The sequence below is a fragment of the Heterocephalus glaber genome, unplaced genomic scaffold, assembly GCF_053883595.1.
Source record: "Heterocephalus glaber isolate CG9 unplaced genomic scaffold, H.glaber_assembly_v1.0 deba00001457, whole genome shotgun sequence".
Taxonomy (NCBI): Eukaryota; Metazoa; Chordata; class Mammalia; order Rodentia; family Bathyergidae; genus Heterocephalus; species Heterocephalus glaber.
In genome coordinates, this window is record NW_028258305.1 from 20,489,224 (window position 1) to 20,511,346 (window position 22,123).

A 22,123-nucleotide genomic window follows, 5' to 3' on the forward strand; every position below is an offset into this window, starting at 1 on the left:
CACTGTGTGCTGAGACCACAGTTCCAAAACAAAGGCCACAAGATCTGGGGGTGTTCACCTAGATCAGATTTGGAGATGCCATGAGAGGCAAAGGCTGCCTTAGCATCATTTGGTCCAGGTTTTGGAATTCAGGAATTTTTAATATGACATCCTTGCTGAGGACTTACCCTGCATGGACTCTCCCAGAGATGGACGCCTTGTTGTCCTATAAGTGAGTTCATCTCATTCTCATTTATAAAGATTAAACTCTTCTCCCTCCTATTACCCCCAAACCTCCTCCAGGTGCCCATCTCTACTCTGGGGACTAAGGCTAAATCCTTTTCCCATACCTGTCCTTCAGATAACCTGAGTCAGTGGGTGCTGAGAACAGGCACGGGTCAGCGGATTCCTGGAAATCACAGCTCATTCCCCTTCCACACTGTCTTCCAGGGACCTCAGGGTCCCCTGGGACACTGACTGCTGGCCCTGCCCTCTGCTCTGGGTTTGGTTTGCAACTTGGCCTGGGCCTCCTGCCCCCACTGAGGGAAACGTTAGTCTATCTGTCCTGGATTTGCTGCTCTGCCAGGTCCTGAGGGCATGTCAGGAACATGCTCCATGATGAGGCCAAAATGCCAGTCCCAAATTCATCCCACTCCAAGGAAAGCAGCTGTCATCTGTCATTAAGCCTAATAATGAATGACTCTAGAATGTTCAATAGGCATTAAATATTATGTAGCATTTCATTTGACAGAGGAGGAAATAGAAGCCCAGAGAGGTGTAATAATTCACTCAGCATAACACAGCTGAAAAGATAAATATAACTCTAATCTTATTTCCCAGCCCCATATTTTTTCTAGAGCAGTTACAACAAAGACTACATTATTTCTTCTGAGTATATTTTGGGGTAAATTTTCCATAGTTTGTGTTTATGTGGATTCTTTACTTAACAAAAATTTTTTATATATCTATTATATACTTTGTAAATATTCTCAGTAAAATTTGAAGTTCCCCATAGAGATCTCTGTCTTGGTGTGCATGATCACAGAGTGTGTGTGTGTGTGTGTGTGTGTGTGTGTGTTACTTCTCTCATGCACACACACATGAACTCAACAATGATTACTGAACATTCCTAAAACTACACATTCCTACAAGTAAAAACAATCATATTCCACGACATCAGGTACTTCTCTGTATAGCAGGGGCAATTCTCAAATGCTGCTAACATCACAAAGCTGACTCGTGGGTTCTGTGGTGCCTCACGCCCATATGGCTGATCAAGATGAACGGGAGCAATGATGGTTAATGTTCACATTTGTGGTGGAGGAACTGAGCTGCTGGTCCAAGGGGAAGAGCAAGCTGCTGAATTGAATCTTGCAGGTTGATAAGAATGACCAGGCAGAAAAGATCATATGCAGAGGCAGGGAGAAAAGACTGACCAGCAGGTGGATATGCACAGCTGGGCCAGGCTGAACACAGGTGCACAGGGAGAGTTACACAGGTGAGGAAGATCTCCAAAGCTATTCTGTCTCACGCTAATGAGTTTGATTTTACCCTAAAAGTATTGAGGATTCAGGAAGAAAATCAAAAGGGAGAATAAACAGAATAATAACAATTGTGGGATGCACAAGCTTCAAACAGAGCAGCTGCTCAGTAGGTAGTGGCTGAAAGCTTGAACCACATAGAGCAAAAGGTGGGAGAGGTGGGGAAGTGCCAACGAAAGAAAGGTCAGGGTTTGGGAAGCACAGCGCAGTCAAATCCAAGCAAGGCAATATCAGAAACAAGAAAACCAGAAACGCACCAGGAGGAAAGGTGTTAAAGGAACCAGGTGACCCATGGGAATGGGCAGTCAAGAGCACAGGCAGGCCTGCAAACCTATAAAGGACCTGTCTCAGGTGGGCAGATTTGCCATCTCCTTAGCAACCAGGGCACTGTAAGGCCCTTCTGCAATCCTGGAAAAGTGCCCCCTCTGGTTAAATGGGAAGCAAGCAGGCCACAGTGGAGGAGTCTGGAGCAGAGAGCTGCATGAATGTGGATGCACGTGCACAGGCACATGTGAGCAATTAAGTAGGAACAGCTGGCAAAACAGGGGAATGTGTGGGTGTGGAAGAGGCAGATCTCAACAAGCAGGGGCTGTTTAAAGCTGGCTAAACCCCATCACATGAGGTATAGAGCTGTTTTCCCTTGGAGTTTACACTCAAAGATGATTGATAAAGAAGGTGGCATTGGAAGCTCAAAATAATTTATTTTCTTCTTGGAGGAAAATGCTGATCTAGGCAAGTCTTGGAATTGGAGGCTCCTAACAGTATCATCCAATTCCCAGAAAAGCCTGATCACTTTTCCTACAAGATAATTTTTCTTAAAATCAGGAGCTGCTGACCACCAGTGTACTACTTAGAATGACCCCAAGTGGACACCTTCACAGAGACCATGACCACAGAGGCAGTGGGATCTTTGAAAGATTTATGAGTCTCTGCTTCAAGCCACAGACGAGCAACAGGTGTGGAGCTGCACTAAGGGAAGTTCTCAGTGTAAAGATCTGAGATTAAAACCTTTCTCTAAATTTGTGTTAATGCTAAACCGAGGCCAACAAAAACATCAATTACCATCTTCCAGGCCCTCCAATTTGGCCTTGCATATGAGTTCCCATGAGCTAGGGGGAAAACGTTCAAAGTGATGAACACAGGCCAATGTGTCAGGCCTGTCTGAATTTCTGGGTCATGGCTGTTTTAAATTAGATTCTCAATGCTATTTCTATGAAACTATTGGCTTAGCTCTGCAATGGAAAAGCTATTTTTGTGCTCTAAGCCACAGATATTTCATATCCACAATTCCAATTATGTTTTGTTTTCATAATGGTCTTTTCCTCTACTAAAGAACGGTCATAGCTATCATCATCATCAATTTGGATAAGAATGTTTCGCAAAACTCAACATGCTCTGAGCCAAACACAGTTATCACAGAAAAATGACTTGTAAAATACAGTAACACACATTCTAGGACTTATGAATTTCTCAAGAAACGAATTCTGTTCCTCCTATGCAACAAATTTTTGCCATTCCATACCCCTCTACTCCTCAAAGACTCAGGCCCTTGATTGACCTCTCCCAGGAAAACTCAGTCCTAGAAATGGCTTTGCCTGATATTTTTACAACCTACCTGCTCCCTACTCCCTGGAGTCTTTGCATTTAAATGTTATTTTTAATAACAGAATGGAAGACTGTATCTCCTTAAAGCACAGAAGTACCAACAAATAAAGCAAAGATATTTCTGGCTAATAGGAGCATGGTTCTTAAGTAATAATATAGTTATTCTACAGAAAAACCAAGCAATAGGCTGTGCTACTAAGTGGCAGCCTTAGGGAAATTCATCCAACAGAAATCTAAAGTGATTACCAAGAAAATGGACCATATTAAGAGATACAATGTTATAGTTTATTTCTAGATATCCTTCCCACCAAAGCCTCATGTGCTCATTGGTGGGACTTTGGCAAGACGACTGGATCATGGGGATGTAAGGCTTATCAGTGGATTAGTCCACTGATGAGTTTATAGCTGAATCAGATGTTGGGAGGTGAAGCCTGGTCAGAGGGTGTGGGGGTGCGGCCTGGGGGCGTGGCCTCCTACCTCTTTTGAACTCTCTGCTTCCTGTCTGCCATGCCATAAGCAACCCTCCTCTGCCATGCTGTCCTGCTTTGAAGCCAGCTAACTATGGACTGAGACATCTACAGGCTGTAAGCCAAAATAAACCTTTCTTCCTTACAGCTGTGGGTATTGGATATTGTGTCCCAGTGATGAAGTAACTAAGACGTAACCACAGCTTCTCCCCAGAAGCCTCTAAGATTAGATCTTCTGAAGCACAATCCTGGTTTGAAAGAATCAGAGCGGGAGAGGGTAGATAATGGAGGACAGAGTCACTTGTGAACACTAACTTATCCCCAGCAATTGGCCTACTGTTTGCTGTTATCTCAGTTTCAAATCAACCTTCTTTAGAAGATTGTGTTATTGCTGTTTTATAGAGAAGGAACTTAGTCTCAAAGGTGTTAAATCCCTTGCCACAGCCACACAACTAGTTAGTGGCAAAGCTTGCATTCAAACCCAGGTCTGCTTGACTCCAAGGTCCATTTCTTTTCCATTATCACTCTGAATTGTGGACAGGATCAGAGAAGGTGGAGGACTATTGCTGGTTTAGTTTCCAGCAACAGTCCAGCAAACAGGCTTGGTGAGAGGGTATAGGGAAGATGCCGTTCATAAATTGCCTTGAATATTGCATACAGGCTCTGCTGATATTGGTCAACATTCCCAGAGATAGTGCCGGCCTCAAGGGAAGAATCAATAACTCAATGGAAACTGCACTGTGAAAGACACAGAAAACAAGCATGCCCAACAGACAGAAAGCATCCTTTCCACACCACGGGGAAAACAACCACAGGAGCTTTCTCCTGTCAACACAGATGTTGGGATGCGCACAAGTGTGATGTGAGATTGCTTTTTGCAACCTTCCCCTGAAGATTTTAACCTTTTAATCTAAAAGATAACACTTAGGGAGCAGCACATTTAGGAAACTCAGATCACTTTTAGTCTGACAACATGTGGCCAGATGGAGACCAAAACACCACACAGAAGAGGCAGGGCCTTGAGACTCTGGTGTTGGCACACGGTGTGTTCAGGCCTCTTCTGTGATATTTACACTCAGAACTGGCTCAGGAGGAGCATATTTCACATCCACAGACTAATGCATATGAGTTTATATACTTGGATTCTACTTTACCCACAAGAAAATAAACTTTAAATTAGTAGTTAAAAACCTTAGTCAATATGATGAGTGGAGTTGACACAACAATTACCCCTCCGAATTAATCCAAACACAGAGCAAAAACTTAACAACAACATGATCTAAAACCTGGAAACCTCCATGTGCCCACAATGAAGAGGAGAGTCAAAATTAGAGTAGGAGCTGGAGCCAAGGGCCTCTTGAAGAAATCCAGAGCAGTTACAGGCCCGAATGGCCAGGGGTGGGACTCTAATGGCAATGCTAGCAGGGAGGGGACTCCAGTGCCCAAAGTGTATAGAAGGGCTCTCCTGAGGCACCCACATAAAGCTGGAAGTGATAAAGGGCTGAGTCGGAAGGGAAACTGACCTAGAGGGACATCATTCACAAGCAAAAGAGCTTATTGTTTGCTGGGGCAGACAGTACAAAATAAGAGACCTACGAAGAATCTGAAACCTAGTTTTACCTCACATGCAAGAACAACATTTAAATACACATTTCCAGGTCACACAGGGACTGCAGAACCAAGAAATTAACAATAAAGCTAGCCTGGGGTGGATAAAACTCAGAGGGTACCAGCTAAAGTAAATGTAAAATTATTTCATAAGGATGTGCTAAAATCTAAAGTATTGATGATTGTTGTTTGTTTGAGTTTTGTTTTTTGAGACATGGTCTCACTATGTAGTCCAGCCTGGCCTTGAAGTCACTATGTAGCCCAGGCTGGCATCAAACTCACAGTGATCCTCCTGCCTCAGCCTCCTGAGTGCTAGGATTATAGGAAGGCATCATCACACCCAACTAGGATTTCAATAGAAAAGAACTGATGAATATGTATAACATAATGGGAAATACATCATCATTTAAAAAGTCAAAAAGAGGTAACAAGTAATCAAAAAGTACATTTAAGATATTAAAAGAAATATGAAAGGTTAGAAATAATGCAAAAATCATATTAAACAAACACAGATATGAAGTACCAAATAGCAATTCTAAATATAAAAAATAAACATTAAATTTAAAAAGTATAGTGGATGAGTTGAACAGTAAACTATATATAGATGAAGAAATATTAATACATGGAGATAAAACTGAAAAAAAGAATAGCGCTGAGACATAAAGAGGTATACAATGTGAAAGAGAACTCTCTTTAGACAGAAGATAAAATAAGAAGGTCCCACATGTGCCTAACGGGTGTTGCAACTGGATTCAAGAGTGTGAAAGGCTCAGTATCTGGATGGGGCTTTGTTTCTTTATTGCTGTTTCTCTATGCCCTGGAAGCATTCCCGACAAATACTGAGCACTCGACAGTGATTTTTAAATAATTACTCTAAAATAAATTGGTAAAGAAAACAACTGAAAAAGTTTAGATATGAAAAGAGACATGGGTCTTCAGAGTGAGGGAGTACACTGACTTCCAAGGAGGATATATAAAAACAGACTATACTTGGACACATTGAGAGAGAAAGGCAGAACATGCAAGACCAAATCAATCTCAAAAGTCTCCAAGAGAGAAAAACACAGATTCCCTAAAGCAAAAGTGACAGACTGGAAAGATTTCTCATAAAGAACAGCTGAGACTAGAACAAAGTGTAATATCTTACAAAACACGGAGGAAAATTACCTAATTAGATTCTATACCTTGCTAAATTATCTCTCCAGGGTGACATGAAATAAAGACATTTTAAAACAGAACAAAAAAGACCCACAACAGTGAGAAAATGTTCTCACCAGACCTTTGCTGAAAAAATTAGCATTATAAAGAAGAGCCAAGAAGCAACACAGAGAGAAGAAATCAGTAATGTTAAATAAATGTTAACACTCTGATGGAAGAAAATAATGACTAACTGGGGGAGCTGGAAGACTAAACACAAAGTATACACTAAACTGTTATACACTAAATCACTAGACCACAATGAAAAGAGGGGCAGATCAGATTTAAAGCCATCTAAGACCACTGCATTAAGATAAAACAGAAATTTATGGTACTTTGTTAAATAAACATGCTAAAAATGTGAATGTGGTATAACTGTTAAAGAATATAAATAGAATTTATGCCATTCAAAACAGCTGACAGGAAAAAATAGGAATATAAAAAACTCAATCTATCCAAAGAAAAATAGGAAAAGAGAAAAGCAACAAAAAATAATAAGAAATAAAAACAAACATGGTAGAAAATAGGTCAAATGTGTATATGTGTGTGTATGAATACGAAAGTTTAAATTATATTCCTAAAAGGTAGATTTTTCAGGTTAAAATTTAAAAATCAAGCTATATATAAGTTCTGTTTCTAAGGTAGATATTTAAAGCAAAATCATCAGAGATATTAACATAAAAGACATACAAAAACATAAAGTATTAACCAAGAGGAAGCAGGTATCGCAGTGTTAATAGTAGGCAAGTCAGAAATTAGACAACACCACTAAGAGAAATAAAAAAGGATAGTATGTACACAATAAAGACAATAGACCGGGGACTTAGCTCAGTGGTTCTGCCGCCTACCTCACAAGGGGAAGGTCCTGAGTTCAATCCCCGGTACAAAAAAAAAAAAAAAAAGACAATTCACCAAGAAATAATCATGAATTTGCATAAGCACTTACGGAATCACAAGAAGAAAGTGACAAATCCATAGAATGGGCAATTTTAATATTGCTTTCTCAGAAACTGAAAGGAACTTAAAAAGCTAGCAAAAAAATCAGGAAAGACGAGGAATGTGAAGAATATAGAAATTTTACCTATTACAGTGATTCAAAATTTTGCATCTGTCAAGTAGAGAATTATTTTCCTTTTAATATACACACAAAATTGTTGGAAATTTTGTTTATATAAATGTTTATACAAAGGAAGTCCTAATGAAAAACTGCTGTTATATAGACCATTCTGTCTTTTCATAATGTGACTAAAAATTAAAAATCAGTAATTTTTTAAAAGTTAAAAAGGTTTTTTTAAAAGTTGAAAATGGAAAAAAAAGTTTAATCCATAGGCTTAAAAGGAAATATCAGAGCCAGGGATTTAGCTCAGTGGTTCTGCTGCCTGCCTTGCAAGTGCAAGGTCCTGAGCTCGATCCCTGGTACCAAAAAAAAAAAACAAACTTAATATCAGAGTAAAAAATATTTAGAGCTAAGTCATAATGAAAATATCACTTATTAAAACTTGTATGACATGTCTAAACCGGCACTTAGAGGTAAATTTGTAGCTTTCAATTTAAATCACTGTAATGGGTCAAAAATTTTTTAAAAATCAACTCAAATACTAGGAATGGAAAGATTATACATTTGGGTATGTTTATATATATATCCTACTACATTTCAGTGTATTTACATATACTCATTATTTATTACACTGATTTATCAAGAATATGGAAACAAGTAAGAGAAAAACGAAAAAATATATGGATAAGAAATAAGCTGTTTATTTGAAAAAACTACATAGATCTCTATTTTAATTACAAAAAGAGATCTGGCACAAATAAACAATACCAAGAATGAAAAAAAAAAGATACAGCCAATATTTATAAAGTCATAAAAGAAAATTATGAATAACTTTATGCTAATAAATCAGAGAACACATCGCTTCTTGGCCTTTTGGCTAAGATCAAGTGTAATCAGAGAACACATAAATGGATCATCTTAAATAATCAAAACTGAATCAAGAAAAAATAGAAAAATTGAATTTATCAATAATAATTTATAAATTGAATTGTCCAAAACTTCACACAAATATGCTACTCAAGTTCAGATGATTTCACAATTAGTTATAACAAACTTCTAAAAAACAAATATTCTTTATGTCTTAGAAACTATTTAAGAAAAATATAAACAAAATTGGGAAAGAATTTAATTTATTTAATAAGACTAATATAATAAACTTGATACAAAATTAAGAACAAGAAAAAAAAGAAAATTATAGAATAATTTCATTTGTGAACATTCATAAAAACCCTAAATAAAACACTAATGAATAGTGTTTCCCTACAGAAGAAAAGAATATCTGTATATTTAGGGCAAAATTATCTTTCTATGTGTTAATCTTATAAGATTATCTGTGCAACTATATAAGTAGGTTTCAATATGTTTGAATGTACTCATTATTTATCACACTATAATATCAAGAAAGAAAATATATAATTGTCTCATATAACTTAATAAGAGATATTCAAACTTTACATAAAATCAATTATAATGTAATTTTTTTTTCATTTTGGGGGGGTTTTTTTTGGTACCAGGGATCGAACTCGGGTCCTTGTGCTTGCAAGGCAAGCGACGGAACCACTGAGCTAAATCCCCAGCCCCCATAATGTAATTTTTAACTTGTTAAAGATATTAATAAAGGGAAAGTCCTCAGTGTAATTAAGACATCTTCTTAAACCTTAAACATACTTTGTACTTAGTGGAGAAACTCTGAGAGTAAACATTAAAGACAGGAAGGACACAAGGGCACCCTCCACCACTGTGACAGACATTGGAAGTTCTACCAAATGCAGCAAGACAAGAAGACATGGGCCTCATAATGCTTGGGACAGAAAAGACAAATTATTGCTGTTTTGTGATTTCTACATAGAAAACCCAAGAATGTCTACACATAGATTATTTGTACTAACAGGAGATGTCAGGAGTGATGTTAGATAAAAAAATACAATTTTTAAATTGGGAACATTTCTACATGCCAGCAAATAACAAATTAGAAAATAGAATAAGAAAAAAAAAGAATATTACTTTAAATATCAACAAAATCTATAGAAAATAACCACAGTAAAAACTGATTAAGACATTTATATGAGAAATCACCAGTCATCCAGAACAAAAGATGTCAGAAGTAATCGAATGCAATTTCAATATAAATCTCAACAGGATTCTGTAGTGTGTGTGTGTGTGTGTGTGTGTGGGTGTGGGTGTGGGTGTGTGTATGCAACTAGACAAACTACCATTTATATGAACTAATAAAACCCAAAAAGGACAAGAATGTTTTTTACTTTAAAACATTTTTATTACCAAAGTAATAAAATAAAAAATGAAATACTGAGGAAACACAGTCATCTATTTACTGCCCTGCCAGCTTACTAAAACCACAGTTAGTCATTTGATTTACTTTACCATCTTTTTATTATATGTTCTGGTGTTGTTTGCAGCCATGATCACATTCATTCATGGTTTTGTATCTTACTATTTTTACTTAATGTAACATTTTCTCATGTTTTTATAATATTCATTACTAATTTTTAATGAGTATATAAAGCACCTCTTTTAGATATCTGATTACTGACTATTTACCTAGACCAGGGTATGGCAAACTATGGCCTCACATTTGTAAATAAAGTTTTATTAGAACACAGCCATGCCCATTTGTTGACATACTGTCTATGGCTGCTTTCATGCTTCAAACAGCAGAATTGAGGAGGTATGACAGAGACAGTATGGTCTACCAAGCCTAAAACAGTCACTTTCTGGGAAGTGTACTGGCTCCTGCACAAAACTTTTGAGTGATTTATAATTTGGGCTATTAAAATTAATGTCACTTGGAAAATCCTTATAATTTTTCATAATTTGGACAACTTAATAAAAATGGAATGACTAATTAAGACATTTAAGGGCTGAACCTGCCCCCCACTCTCTCAGAATAATCTAGCTATGATATAACAAGGATGGTGGCAGTAAGAATGGAAAAGAAGGCCCAGTACTTGTGTAGGGAGCATTTCTCTGGTCCCTATTAACGCAGGTATGCAAGTTTACACTTTTGATGGGCCTATATTCAGTTAGTCCAAAAGGCACTGGGAGAGCTGAGTGAGGGAAAGATGTGACAGTTTCCACAAAGAGCTACGAATGGCAGCTACGAGTATGGGATGACAGAAGACACACGTGTTCTACCCCTCTGAACACAACCACGACTTACACCTGCATACAGCTGCAATTAAACTGTCTCTTTGAAGAAAGTTGTTCAGCAACTACTCTATATTTTTGAGTAATACAAATTCTTCTATTTGGGAAAGTTTTCTTCTTCAGAAAGAAAAATTATGGAATGGAACCAACAAAAAGTCAACACTATCTGAGATAAAAGGTGAAGGAGACTGAGGGGTCTCAAATCGAATGTTTTATGAATAAAATAAGCATCAAGAAGTATAGGTGTCATCTTATAAAGGAAATATTCTGAGGATCTGACAACATGAATCCATCAGTACGTAAGTTTATAATAGACTATTATAGAACCAGACTCCTCTCTGGCCAAGGTAAAAGACATCGGCAAATCTGGATCACCTTGCAATTTTTGAAATGCCTTCAAGATCTCCCTTATGCTGCTGTGGCTGAGGGAAGCCAGGTGGATGTAGGCACCACAGTCTGGGACCCTTCACCTTCTGTCTCAGCACCAACTATGCCAATGAGCTGCAGTTCTGGTTATCCCATGTTTTACTTCATGCCAATTTTTACTCTCCATGAGCTCCAGGTAAACCAAGAATGCTATATATACTTGGGTGGCAACTCATATCTAATCCCATCATTTTTACATAAGTTTCAGCCCATGGTTGGCAGGCTCATATAAACAGCATGGTAGGAGGAAGGGGCTGTGGCAGAGGACAGCTGTTCATATCATGGCAGCCAGGAAACAGCCAGCCAAGAAATCCTTCAAAAGTATAAAAGTAATCATAATAGCCAGCAGTTCTTTAGTGCTTCCTTATATGGAACAGACTATTCTAACATATTTCATGCATCATCACCTCCCAATTATACTTCAAGTGGATATTATTATTTCTATTTTATAAACAGGGAGACAGAGAATTTAGGTAACTTGTCTGAAGTTATTCAGCTAGGAACCCACAAACGCTCACTTTCTACTGGGTAGGATAATTTTTCTTTCTTTTTTTCCTCTTAAATTCTTTTATTGGTACATTTTAGTTATATAATACATTTACATTCATAATTTGGAACTTTTGCCTTGATGTGATGTATTTTGGTTATTTTTTTCACATTCCCCTGCCCTCCCTTCAACCCCTCCACCCCTCCCTATTTACAAAGGCTTTGTTTCCATTTTTTTTCTCATATTTTTTTCTTTCCCTTCATTCCTTTCCCCTTGGGTAGGATAATTTTTTCTAAATTCACACCTAGACATACCTGTGGAATATTTTAGGGAAAATCCTAAAAGCTACCAGGGAAGAGACATATTATTTCATAATAAAACGGCAATCATTTGTCATCAGACTTCTAAGAAGTAGTTGAACAGATCCAAGAAGACAATGGTACTAACATCTTCCAGGTACTGAGGGAAAATAATTTTGTCTAGAAATCCACACTAAGCCTCATTTGTAAGAGGAACATAAAGACATTTTCAGGGATGTAAACACTTTAAAATTTACCAAAAATCTTTAATAAAAGAAGTTCTAAATTTACAGGGTAGAAAAATGAACCCAGGAAAAAGAAGTAGGGTGTCAGGAGTAGCTGCCCCAAAAATACACTGAATAAAACTGAATATATAGAAATAGATTAAATACATTAACATTTTTATATTTGTTACAGTTGTATATTTACAAATATGTACAAATTATCATATACACTTACACAAATGTAATATAAACATGTAAGTACACATACATATTTTACCAAGAATGTAAAACAAAACAAAATTGGGACTCAAGGGCAAGTATAGATGAGAAATACAAGATTATGTTATTAGCTGTCAAAAATAAAGCGCCAAAAAAATCCTATGCATATGCTAGAAGTAGGCCACTAAGTTGGCTCTGGGCTCACTTTTAGCTAAGAAAAGGGAACCACCAGTTAACAGGGATTCACAGCATCTGTAAGACAAACAGATGTGCAATTGATAGACCAAGCAGGTATCTGAGGAAAGCAGATCCTCCTGAGGATCTTTGGGTAGATTCCATGAAGAGGGTGGATAAGGTGACCTCCAAAGGTCACCTGGTAGCTGTGAGGGCACACAGCAGTACAGGATGGGGGCATTTTCCCCCAGAATCACTTGCATTGAATATTTCCATCTCTACTAAAGCAGCCACCCAATGCATGGGATCACCTACAGAGCCAGGCTTCCAAAACACAATTTATCACTGCGTTTTCATAGTATTAAGCATCAGAAAACCTCGAGCTTTTCTTTTTCGTGTTCCATGCTAAATCCTTGACCTACGCTGACATTCCACATCACATGCAGGTAAAAGGGAGCCTGACACTTTACCTGGTCTCTCTACCCAACACACTCCCCTGACACTGGGAAGAACAATAAAATCCCACATTGCCACAGCTCTGAAGACATAATTTGCCTGATGTACTTTACAAATCTTGCCTTGTACTGCAACTGCTCCAGAATTCCACGGGGTTCCTGGAATTCTGGTGTGACCAGGAACCCCATGGAATTCTGAACACTTCTAGAGGTACAGCAGGTTCCCAAGGAAAGATGAGCTCTTTCTAGACTAAGTTGAGTGATTCTCAGACTTCTAAAGAGAAGTGACAGTGGAGATGAGATGGGAGGCAGGGACGTTTTATAATCACAATTCTAGTTTTTATTAAAGCATGAAAAAATTTCCATTCCCTTTTCTACTTTTTCTTTATGATTAATTTTTGTTTGTTTGTTTGCTTGTTTGTTTGGTTTTTTGATACCAGAGATAGAACTTGAGACCTTGTGCTTGCTAGGCAGGCGGCGGAACCACTGAGCTAAATCCCTGGCCCATCCTTATGATTAAAATAGTAATAATGGGAGACAGTAGACAGGAGTGACTGAGGTGCAGAGACTTCCACCCTTGACCTGAACCCAAGATTTGATTCCAGCACTTAGTGACTGTGGCCTTGGGAAAGTTACCCCTCTGATCCAAGTTTCTGAAACTCCATAATGAAAATAACTTACCTCCAAGAGTTTTAAAATGAAATACCATACATGAGTGCCTAATACTCAATAAATGCTATTATTATTGTAAAAACTGGACTAAGAAAAAGAAACAAGTTGAGAAATACAGGCAAGTACAAAGAAAATCAAAAGCACTTATAATCCCACTGTCCATTTCAATGCATATAATTTCAATATTTTTAAAGAGTGAAAGTATAATGCTTTCTAATCTACAACTTGTTGACAAATTCACCCCCTACCCTAACCATGTCCTGTGTAATGCAGTATTCTTGAACACCATGGCATTTAGAGGTCTCACGATATTCATTTGGGTTACTTTACTTAATGATCTTTGCCTCCTTCCTCTCTGCAGGTCCCATACTTCCTGTGTTCCCAATACATCTGACTCAGCCTGAGGGCAATCGGCTACTCTCTACTGGCTCTGTAAGGGTGCAACCTGCACCTCACCACCCAGACCACTCTTGCCTTATCTCAGAAACCCTCTGAGTCCATGACATCCCCAGCATCCAGAGCAGCCTACTCTAGACACTAAGAAGACCCATGTGTTGGGTGGCAAGTCAAGCAGTTTCACAAATTCCATAAGGGGCTGCAAAAGCTGCCCAAGGCAGAAAGGCAGTTTTTCTCCAAATAGCAGAAAGCTGACGTCCAGCATATTAAACACACAACTAAACATTCTCAGGAAGAGGAAGAGACTGAAGATTCTTATCTGAGCACATTGTTTTTCTAAGCAGCAAGAACAAACAAGTTCAAAACTTAAAGGCTTTCTTTTCGAATGGAGGTCAAAACACTTAATGATGCTTTGAGATCACCACAAATCCTACTGATTCAAACTAACAGGGAATCAATGAAAAGAAATGAATTATATTCTTTTTAACATAAGCTCTTTTATTTCCAACAAACTTGTGTTATTGAAAATTCTTATCTCCAAATGGTTCAGTACAGGTGGTTCAGACCCTGATCTACTGCATTTGTTACAATCACATTACTGTCTATATACAAAGAGAGAAGTGTGTCCTCCTTACTCACAGTAAAAGTGCAGCATCCCCCTGTAATCCTGCTCACACAGCTCATGCCTTAGTAAAGATTTTTCTTCCAAGTTATGTGGAAGTAAACTCACTTCAGGCTGCTCCACACCACTCTGATTCAGAGCTGACAGAAGTTTGCAATATCAACCTAGATCCTGCATAGATCTCCCTACCACCACCACACGCACACACAAAAACACCTCTGGATCCCATACTTGATCTGTCCAGGCCCATGACAGAATTAGTAAACTCCCTCCAAGCGCCCAGGGAACCAAGCCTCTCATGGAAACACTGATTCAACCATAAGAACCGACATTAAAACCACACAAGTGAACTAAACATTTCTTCTATCCAATCAGAGTTCAGTTGAAGTAACTGCCTCAGGGTTAAAACAAGTGAGGCTGTTTCTTCTTTGTGGTCCTGCTCATTTTAGCCTCTGCCACTGCCTTGTTTGTACAACTCCCATTTATGAGAAAGTAGGAGGGGATGTGGGGAGGGAGATGGAGGGCTGGCCAGGCTGGGAAGGCCAAAAACCAAGTGGGAGGCACATTAAAATCTCGGGCCTGGAGGCAGCTGTAACAGCTCGTTTGTGTCGTCTAAAAGCAAGCGGCACTCAACTTCTTTCTCCCACTCACACAGCTGAGTGTGGACGAAGACATCACTTTCCAAAGCCCAGACTCTGCACAGTATTTTTATCAAATATTCTCTTTCTCTTCTTTTTACCGGCCCCCCACTCTGTTTCTTTCATAATCAGGCTACTGACATGAAGCATCACTGTTACTGAAAGAAAGTACAGAGAAGTTGAGGTTGGGGGGAGATCAAACCAAAAGAAAAAGTACAGTCCTCAGGAATGTGCTTTCATTTCCCCCAGTCCTCAAGTTCAAACGCCACGTCCGGGGAGTTTCACACTGCCCGAGTTTTGGGCAAGGGTGCCCAGCGGCCTGGCTCCTCGCCCTGGATCGGGAGGGGTCTGCGCCGGGGCGCGGGGAGGGAGGTGCGGGTCCTGGGCGGGGTGCGCGGAGCCCGCGGCGGGCTGAGGGACCGGGTCCGCTGGCGTGTAGGCGCCCCCGGCCCCACCCCGGGCGTTCTCCCTCGGCGCGCGGGAGTTTTCTCTCCGTGGAGTAGGCGGTCCCGAGGTCCCCGAGGATGCCCGAGTCTCGGGCTCCGCGCCCCCCGCCCGCCGGTTCTCCTGGGGACCCTGGGTGACCCCAGCCTGCACAGAGGGCCCCCCGAGCTCCCCATCTTGTCCATTGGGGCTGGTCACTCACGGACAACGCGGCCGAGACTCCGACTCGCGTCCACACCGCAGGAGGAGGAGGAGGAGGGGAGGGGGAGGGGGCGGCCACCGCGCGGGCTCCTCTTGCCCCGCCCCCGTCCCCGCCCCCGCCCCACCCCCACCCCTCTGTCCTCTCCCGCCCCGGGTCCCCGAAGCTTTGCTAAAGTCAGGTACTGCTTCGCTGCCCTCCGCTCAGCCCCGCGCCCCCGTGTCCTGTCCTCTAGGAAGCAGAGTGAGCTGGCTCCTGCAAAGTCTCCTCTGAGGTCTCCTCTTTTCCCTGTCTCCAGGGTAAGATGAAAGGCAGAAACACCCGGGACAGCTGAGTGGGGACTCGGTCGAGTGGGTGGCTCAAGAGGTGAACACTGGCCCCCGCCATGTGCGCCAGTAGTGTGCAGACAGAGGAGGAAGGGCGCGTCCTCCCAGAAGAGGTGACATTCGGAGGTAAGAGCCTCCCCAGGAGCAAGTCACACTGAAAGAAGGTACACACACACACACACACACACACACACACACTCCCCGGAGGGCCCGGAATCCCAGCTTTCGGCTTTCGAGGCTTGAGCTGGGCATGAGCAGGCCCCGAAAAGGAAGAGGTCATCCCTGGTCCTGCGCTTGGGGCCTCGGGCTGGAAGGTTCAGAGGAGGTGGGAAGTGTTTGGATGGGAAAGTGGGACCGGGAAGGAAGCAGAAAATAGGAAATGCATGAAAGTTCTTAAGCAAAGGGATATTGTGCTCCAAGCAGCATCCCATCGCTTTTGTATTCCCCGAGCCTGGCATACAGGTGGCACCGAGTTGAGTTCACATGGATCCAAAGTGGCAACTGAGAAGAGCGGTTCCCGTCTGCAGATGGCCCGCCTGCGGAGGGAGGCGGGGCGCTGGGGCGCGGGAAGCGCCCTGCCCAACGCACCGGGCCAAGGACGCTCAGGAAGGCCGCCCAGACAACAGCCTGCGTTTGCTCTGCCGGCTGTATGATTCTCGTTCAAGTATGGTCTTGTTTATGACCTCGGAGTGTCTGGTGAAGTGGGAGAAATATGCAAGTACCCTGTTCAACCACCACCGTTGCTAAGAACCTGCGCTGGTGCTCTGAGGGAGGAAACCCAGAGGGGAGGGAGGGAGGCCAGGAGTAGCACAGCTGGGACCTATTTAGGACACTTTTTATCTTCAGATAAGGTTTCTAGTTGTGTTTATGCTGAAGACATTCTAGGCACCGGATCCTCCTCACAGCCCCATCCCTCCAGCCACCTTCCCAGTCATGGTGAAGAGTTGAGGACAGACAAGTAGAGCCTAAAAATTGGGAAGTCAACTGGTAACTTTTCAGAGACTCTTGTATGAAACCAGGCAGGTTCTGGCTGCTTAAGTCATCCATTCAACTTTCTGGTAGACAGACAGCAGGAAGAGGTGGAGAGCAAGAAGAGCAGAGGAAGTGGGAGGGGGAGGGAGGGAAGAAAAAGGAGCAACTGTTTGTTGTCCCTGTAACTTAACCACACACACACACAAACACACACTGAGCCTCTTGTGTCCAGTATCCAGCCCACCTTTCACCACTGGGCCTTCCAGGGAGGCCAGCCCATCTCAGAGAAATGCCACCGCTAAGGGGAAAGACAACTGCAGAAAACAGCATCATGCTGGAAAAAAACAGTCATTATCCTTGTGCTTAAACACAGTTCTGAGCGCACCTTGGTAATTGTCACCTTTAAATAAGCGGTATGGCCTTAATTCCTGGGTAGCCCACCTGGTGAAAGCAATTTCTTTTGGAAACTCTGACACTTCTGCAAAGCCAGCAACCCAAGTCTAAAGATTAGAGTTGGTGGAAACCATTTTGTCTTTTCCAAAGGATTAGTCCTCCTTTCTGTGTCTCAGCCTCACCCCAGGGTTAACACTAGCATGATGTGGACTTCTTCCTTGTAACTCCAACATGTGTCTCCAAAGGATTCTTTCTGGCAATGTCCCCGCATACCAAAAACCAATGGTACACAACTGGCCTGGCTTCCATAGCTAGGCTCCCAGAAACATTCACAACCTCACTCTACTCCATTCCTGTTCTTTTCCCAGCTCCACAGTAGGGAGACTCTCGGATCATTTCATTCTCCTTTTCATTAACAAGTTTCCATTTCCTGACAGCCTTTTTGTGGAAACATTTAAGAGATCCCCAAAGTGTCTGTACATAGGTTCTAGTAGATTAACTTGGAATTCCTCAAAATTCAAGTTAGCCCCAGCTGTCCAGGTCAATTAACGTGACTTTAATCGAGGGACAGGCTTAGTCCAGTGACTGATAAGAAACTTCCTCTCGAAAAACTTTACAATAAGGGCTTTTAGGAAAACTGTATTCAAAAAACGTTATCCATTGGATGTCTCCAACAACAGCTAAAATGAAATAGAAAAAAATTTATCATTTTGGGTGCACAATGCATTCTGACTTGATGTCTGAAGAACAATGTGCTAAATGGCCTTAGCTAAGAGGAAATACTTCGGATAAAAATTTCCAAGGATAAATGAAAAGCCCATCTTCACTGAGAATGACACTCAAAATCAGTGATATTTAAGGGGATGGATGATCACTTAGTCATTTTAGAATGGCCCAAGATTGCCTGTCCTTTATCCTGAAGCTAGGACACTCTTGGGTATGACCTGAGCTACACTGAGTCTAATTGTAGTTGGTCCCTTGGCTCAATTCCTAAGATGTATCCAGTTAGCCTGTGTGTACTACTGTGTACAAGACATTCTGTTAGGCACCCTGGGGGAGGACATATAAGGCATGGCTCCCGCTCACAGCATCTGTATTGTTTAGGGAGAGGGCATACATGAAAATAACTATACACAATTTGTTGACAACTTAGCACAACTAAAAAGATGTCAAGAAACTCAGGAAGAGCCAGGTGTGACAGCGCAGGCCTATAATCCCAGCCTTCTGGAAGCTGAGTCATGAGGATCACAGCAAGTTACAGGCCAGCCTGAGCTACATAGTGGGACCCTGTTTCAAAACAGAACAAAACAAAAAGAAACTCAAGAAAGCTGAGAATGGAAGAGTAGTCTTCAGTATTTGAGCAGGATGTAAGTGAACAACATTTTGTCAACTGGACTGTGCTGCTTCTATTCTTGGAAGACGTCACCACTAGGCTATTCCACAACTCCCTGTGATTAAGAGAACAGTGGTGTTGAGTTCCGGGACAATTAAAGCCTCTGGTAAAACAGACACTAAGGCTCTGATGGATGCCCCTCTGTACCTACAATGGGGACAGCAGCCTCCAGCAGCCTCCTACCTAAACTCAGTTCTTCTCCTCTCCCTGTGAAGTTATTCTTGAGGTGTGTGTGTATATATATATATATTTTTTTTTTTTTTTTTTCTTTTGGTACCAAGGATCAAACTCAGGTCCTTGTGCTTGCGAGGCAGGCAGTGGAACCACTGAGCTAAATCCCCAGCCCTCCCTGTGAAGTTATTCTAATACTCTCTTTTTCCTTTAAAGATTTCAAAGAGATATAATAGATTTTCCTGCTTTTATGCTTCCACTGCCAGTTAATTTCCTAATTTGGAGTTAATTACTAAACTGCTTAAAAATTTAAGGCAAGCACTTACTGACAAGCTGCCCCTCCATCACCATGGTATCTGGAGACATGGCTCTCAGCCAGGGACAGAAACTTCCTTTTCAAACACAGAACAAACTATTCCTCGCCTGGGAGGTTCTCGGAGATGTTTTCCTAACCATCATCGACTAACTATGTTGCTCTCTTCATATGTTAAAGTTACAGAAGAGTTTGAAGCCTTAAAAAACTAAGAATAACTTCCAGGGTTAATGCTGCATTAAAACAAAACTATAAAACTTAAACTGAGGATTTTTATCATGAAGGCTTTCCTCAGTCATTTGGAGACAGCCTTTTGTTCCAACTCCTTTGGTGGTTTTATTTTACTTAAATTGTTTTCACACTTTTGTTTGCAGTGGTATGGGTTAGTTTTGGGGCTTATTTTTTAAATGTATAATGAACTTGAAATTATTCGGGTTAATTGTTTTAAGTACGCTAGTAAATGATAGGTAAAAGGAAATGGAGATAATTTTCTACAAATGGGAATGGGACCAAGAGAGGGAGAAGGGGGGAAGAGAAGGGGACAGAAACAGAATTAAGATGTGTCATGTTTATGTACCAACTACCCAAAATGAATGTATTGATCATTTATCACAAACGTGCTAATAAAGTTATGCTCATTATCTGATAGTTGGTTTCTTAGCATCTTCCCAAAAGCAATGGAGAACCCCGTTTCATCAGCTTTGAGGAGTGAGCGGCTCTGCATCTAACAGCTGAATGGAGGGGTGCCGACTCGAGGGACAAGGCACACGCTGGTCATCTGTGTGCTGAGCTGTGTTGAAGGCCCTGACCCACACCCACTGGGTCTGCTGTAGACCACAGCATGAGTGGCGCCCCCTGGAGCTGGGCAGCAGGTAACCCACTGCCCCTGCCCCTCTGAATACAGTCTTTTCTTATCACATACTCCCAATTTTTATTCAAAATGTATTTTATATATGCATGAAGAGCAGGAATAAACAAATATGTTAAAATAGTCAAGCCTCAAAGAGAGATATGTACCGTACATTTTCTTCACAGTAGTAAGGATGAACCCATGACCTTCACACTGAGCTATCCCCAGCCCTTTACATATATATAAAATTTTTCTTTGAGACCAAGTCTCACTAAGTTGCTCAGGCTGGACTCAAACTTGCAATCCTCCTGCCTCAGCCTCTTAAGAGTGCAGGGATTACAGGTATGCACCACCACACCTGGCTGAGATGTGTACTTTTGACACTTTTCCTCATTTTCCAAATTTTCAACGCTGAGCATGTATTACATTATCAGGAAAGAATGAAAAATGTCATTTAATAAGTTCTGAAAATCCCATCTTCAGAAAGCAATGCATGATTAATTACCAGCACTTTTTTTGGTTTTGGCTTTTACTCTATGTAGTCTTCAGCCAACTATCTAAATCCCTGTGCTGTGTCTACACTGAGAATTTTTTCTCATTTTTGACTCTATACCACAAGAAGTCTAGACAGGGAGTTAATTTTTTTTGAGAGGGGGATGCAAAGGCAAGTAGAGGAACAGAGCAGTGACTGGAAAGGCTTACGGGCAAGAGGGTTACGGAAAAGAGACACTTGATCCTAGGATATCGTGGAAGGGAGATCCCAGGACAGCAGCAGGGCTGCCAACCCAGAGATCAACCAAGACAGTCTGGAGCAGGTCAGGGACTTTTTCTATTTTTTATTTTTTGAGGCATGGTCTCACTATGTTGCTCAGGCTGGCCTCAAACTCCTAGGTTCCAACAATCCTCCTGCGTCAGCCTCCTGAGTAGCTAGGATTATATTACAGACACCTGCCACTATGCTTGGCCTGAGACTTATGAAGTTGGCTGAAAACCCAACTGAATTGGCCACACAGAACAGTTATATATACCTGGGAGAGAGTTTAGAAATAAATTACTGATCAGTACCATAGAAAACAGAGTAAATAAAGTTTTGGTAAAAGATAATTATTTATTTTATTTTATTTTTTGGAACCGGGGATCAAACTCGGCTCCTTACGCTTGCGCAGCAGGCTGCGAAACCACTGAGCTAAATCCCCGGCCCAAAAGATAATTATTAACTCCAGGAAAAGGAAGAGTTACACAGGAAAGGAAAAGCAACATATAGTACATTAATCAGTTACCACTAGTACTTGAATAGTCATAATTAAGTATATATTGAATATTGACCTAGCCAAGATGTTCCTGTAACTACTTTAGAGAGATGGTGTTTGTGTGTATGTGAGTGGTAGGGACAGGAAAACAGATAAAACAGGCAAATTTTCATCTTCCAATTGCAAAGTCAGTTCACTGTGCCTCAAAGTAAAAGCACAAGAGTTGCGCTATTTGGAAATAGAGATACCAAATCAGTACGTGAAAGTGGTTTTCTCTGGAGACTACAAAGGAGCAAGGGATTTTTTTTTTTTTTTTTGGTACCAGAGATCGAACTCGGGTCCTTTGCACTTGCACAGCAGGCAGCAAAACCACTGAGCTAAATCCCTGGACCACAAAGGACTGATTTTGTTTTGCCTTATTTTGGTTTTTCTCGTAGTAATAAATATTTTAGAACAACATGGCTCAAACTAAGTTCCTAACTTTGGTAACAAATACAGATATTTGGGCAGGAAAAAACAGCCACCATGTATTACTGCTTACTTGCCTGAGACAGGGCAGGGCATACAGTTTGCAATGTGTG

The 22,123-nt window shown here is 41.0% G+C and overlaps 1 protein-coding gene across 1 annotated transcript in view; it reads right to left on the reverse strand.

Annotated features, from left to right (window-relative positions):
* Ppp1r21 (protein phosphatase 1 regulatory subunit 21) overlaps window positions 1-22,123 on the reverse strand; it is a 124,016-nt gene that overhangs the window by 23,549 nt on the left and 78,344 nt on the right. The window lies entirely within an intron of this gene.